At 46.4% G+C, this 4388-nt stretch overlaps 1 long non-coding RNA gene across 1 annotated transcript; it reads right to left on the bottom strand.

The window, feature by feature from the left end:
* On the bottom strand, positions 1-3832 carry LOC135389967 (uncharacterized). The gene is made up of 2 exons (XR_010421641.1): positions 3677-3832; positions 1-417 (listed from the first exon to the last, which is right to left on the bottom strand). It is a non-coding gene; the product is annotated as an uncharacterized LOC135389967 (long non-coding RNA).
* Between the last annotated feature and the right edge of the window lie 556 nt (positions 3833-4388).

A 4388-nucleotide genomic window follows, 5' to 3' on the forward strand; every position in this document is an offset into this window, starting at 1 on the left:
TGCGCTAGAAACAGTGTCTACGAATTTAATGGTAATAAGCAAAAGCGAATGCAACACTCAAACGATGTTTTGCCAGGATGTCGTTCATAGTGAAGTAGAAATATTTGTGCTTCCTTCTCTAGTATAGCATAATGCTGCATATAGCGCAGCGCAACGCTGAGCGCTTCCGAAAGCAACAGGAAATGTAGCGTGGATGACTCTCATTGACCCGCTGCGTGATGACTCGTTGGGTGTCTTCAGCAGGACTAGAGCAATAGATACTTTCTTTTACGTGTGGCAGCTTACAATCCAGACCATGGTGATAAATGCTATCAAGGATGCCGTCCAGACTACTGTCCCGATAAGGGCAAGTTTTCGTCGCCGCTGCGCTCTGTCGTTGGTTTCCGTCTTTGCAGCTCGCAAGATCCGGCTTAGCCTCTGGAAGAAAGGCAAAGGCGCTGTGTTGAACATTACCGCGTCCCAGTGATGCCAAGCGCTGGGACGCATTAAGACGTGAAAGATATAGCACTGTGCCAGCTATAAAAGCTGAGGGTAGTAGCATGTAGATATCCTTCCTATCTGTCATATGCAGCAGACAGAGCAAGCACAAAAGTGTCTTCCCAGACGAGTGTCGGCACAGTTCCCCCTGAATCCTGCCGAGGACGCATATACTGACCCCTGTCCTTCACTCCTTCCCGCTGTCCTCTCTCCATCTGTCCCCATCTGTATGCCGATCAGAGCCACACTTGCTTCGCTGCGCTAACACGGAATTAATAAAAAAAAACTGGCGCTTCCTAAACGGATGGCTCTTTACGACCCATGATGGTCTGTAGCCGCTCCTCTCGCATGTCACCCATGTCCATGTCACCGTGCACCCGTTGCAATCACTCCAAACCATGTGCCCGGAGGTATTTCATTCACGTGTCGAGCATATTGTTCTCTTCGCGTCTCGCGGGGGAGTGATGCAGCGGCCCGTCGAGGAGGACACGGACGCGCCACTACGTCTACGCGACAGCCGAGACACAGTTCAGATTTCTGTTCGTTTCAGTACAGAGACGGGACATATTAGGGACAATGAAAAAATGGCTAGGAAGCAAGCGCGCTGGTGAAGCTGATGCATGATGTAAAATTCCGAGACTAGGGAACACGAAGGGACAGATACAACACGAAGTTTCTCGTGTTGTGTCTGTCCATTTGTGTTCCCTAGTCTCGGGGTTTTACATCATGCATGTCAGGGACATTCCATCACCGTTGATCAGGACTCATGTACAAGAACACCACCATCAACTACTCGTATTTTTAATTACCAAGGAACCCTTTTTAAAGGAGCAGTGAGGTGACATTTAACGTCGCTCCATATCCTGCCTTATCTGCCCAGCTGTCCACCAGAAGTCACCATGCAAAATATTTTCGCTCCACGGTGCGTTATAGCTCTGTCAGTGTGTCTGTCTGTCCGTCTGTCTGTCTGTCCGTGTGTGTGTCTGTGTGACGTATTCCAGGCTCCGCGCCTCGTTTCTTTTTTTTTTTTCTCGGCTCACGCGACTGGCGTTTATACAGGCTCGAGCTGTGCCGCTGTGAGTCACTCGTCACGTGAGGGAAGTAGCATACGTCACGACGGCCTCTCACTGCACTCTAAAAACTGAACTTCACCGCATAGCACGCTCTGCGCCAACCATTGCCACGAATGATAGGGTTATCGCTTCTGATTCGAGGAGAGAGGGAGGCGTACGCCTTTTTGTGTCAATTTGGATATATGATAATTGGCACAAAAAGGCGTACGCCTCCCTCTCTCTTCGTATCAGAAGCGATAACTCTGTCATTCGTGGCAATGGTTGGCGCAGAGCGTGCTATGCGGTGAAGTTCAGTTTTTAGAGTGTGTGCGATGCACTTTTGTGACGAGGAGAATTTTTTTTTTTTAAAGGTGCGGAACCGAGCCCTCGCGCTCGCTCTATAGGTCACCTACGCTCATCGTTCTTTCGCACAGGAACCCATTTTATTCATTGGATAAGACTCTGAAAAAACGAAAAAAGTTTTGTCGCACCTCAGCACTCCTTTAAAGGAACTGTAAAGTGAGATATAACCACAAGGTTTCAAGGTACCATCATGTGACCACAGACACACAAGTCATCACCCCTCAGTTCATCATACTTGTCGCACTAATTCATTTTGAACACTTTTAGAAACTGAAAGGTGGCGACCCTCAATGTTCGCAAAAAAAAAACAAAGTTGAAGTCGGCCCCGGATTGGCGTACAGACATCACGTGATATTGAAGTACAACGTAACGCATTTGAGACAGCTGGTTACTAATTACCATTAGACTTTTTTTCTGAAGAACAACAGCAATTCGTGAGAAGTTCGGTTTAAACTCTGAACGGTTATAACGTCCGACTTCCGTGCCCGCGGAGGTGATCTGCGTCATCTGTTTGCCTGTCTCTTTCTACGCGTCTTCTTGTCGTTGCTCGTTGTGTCGCTGCTGTTTGCAAAACGTCGCGTCCAAGTGATTTAAACGAATGTGTGGTTTGCGTTCTTGTGTTCCGGAATACACAAACCGTACACGTTCGCAATGAAATGCTTACTGCACTCGCGAGAAACGCATTATCTCACGTGATGTATCGTCTATAGTTGCCTGCGTTCTGGATGGTGCGAGAGTCGCCCCAGGGTTTGGGCGCTTCTGGAGTCCGCTAAATTGCATTGTATACAATATTTATACAATATTTGAAATTCGATTGCTGAAATAATACTCAATATACTGCAGAACCGTTATGCATCTGAAGCGCCCAACTTTTCAGAAAACCGTACGGTTTCTACATGTCTGCCATTCACTTCACAGTTCCTTTAAGAAACCGAAAAACGAATGATATTTGAGAGGAAACTTGTTGAGCAAAACGGTGCGAATCCCTAATGTTCAAATCGCACACAATGGCAGAGGAGAGAGCGTCTTGCGGCCTAGTAAACGATGTGAACGGAAAGGTATCTGGTTTCGGGGTAGGACGCATCCTCATCATGTACGCACATTCTGGTTGATGAACTGGTCCACAAGGTTCCATCGTTTGCTCGTGTACACCATGCAAGCAATTAAGACGTTCAAACCTATTGTTCTTGTTGCATCTGCTTCATATTGCGGATCGGAAGGACACCACTTTTATACGCAGCTACCCTCTACAAGCTTGGATATCGCTGCTCCCGTCTATAGTCGTATTCGACTTAAGAATGAATAGAAATCTCATATAAATCCGTCAACTCATACCCATACGGAGACGCAATAACGTGCCAGGAGAAATATTGTAGTGCCACCACGCAGCGTAGTGTCACGTCTGAACAGCCTATATGAAAGCAGAGCGAGTATGATGGATTACAATATCTGGCGGAGGAGCAACCATGACCTCTCTGTCTACAACCATCCTACCTGCGGCGCAGTAATATTTTGAGAGCGGACGGACAAGATATCTTTTCCTTCTTAAGTTGAGCACGACTACAGTACACCCTAATTAGGTTCTTGCATGTCGTACGAGTTTACGGCCCAGAATTCACTGTTCATTGCTCCAATCGTTTGGACAACGTCCTTCCCTGCTCTACAAGCACTGCATAGCTAATATGCTCCTCAGTGCTGCTGGTGTTTAATTGGAGATACTCTCCGTTGCTACATAGGCACACTATTAGGAACTATCTTGAGAGGTTATCTGTTACACAGCGTACCAGAAACGAAGAAGAACGTTCCTCCATCTGCTTGTCCTGCGGCAGACCCGACCGCACTTCACACGGTTGAGAATGTCACGTGTTCAGCACAACGGTCTTTTTCTTCTTCTGCTTCCTCCTCCTCTCATTCTCACCAATGGAGATTGGCCATCGGCATCGTGTGGCTTCCTCTGCGTCTCCCCGAGTTCTCTATAGCGTGAGCCACGCCAGATGCATGGTTCTTCTCTCAGCAGTGTTGTGCTTTCAGGAACAAGTCTTTAAAATCTCATCGGAGGTCAGTTACTCCAAGTCTCCTACACTGACAAAATGTGCATGCCTATTAATGAAAGGGACAGTTATAGGCTGCATAAAATTAAAATACCACAATGCGGTGTGTGCGAGGCAACAAGTTAAATGTCAGAGTAGTACGCTATACTCCCAATTACTATTATTATTATTATTATTATTATTATTATTATTATTATTATTATTATTATTATTACGGTAAAGGTTACGTAAAGCACCAGGAGGACTGGTTATGTTCGCGGCACAAGTTAACGGATTGTTGCTTGTAAACCCAGCCCAACAAGCTATAGATGTGACAGGGAAGACTAAATATTTTTAATTTGATAGTAAAATTGCGGTAGAACGGCTCGGGGCGACGTCTAGTGAGAAATAATCCCCAGTTTATCAAGCAACAATGATCTATGTTCGCCACTGGCTTGATGATCAT

Source organism: Ornithodoros turicata, chromosome 3 (assembly GCF_037126465.1).
Source record: "Ornithodoros turicata isolate Travis chromosome 3, ASM3712646v1, whole genome shotgun sequence".
Lineage (NCBI taxonomy): Eukaryota > Metazoa > Arthropoda > Arachnida > Ixodida > Argasidae > Ornithodoros > Ornithodoros turicata.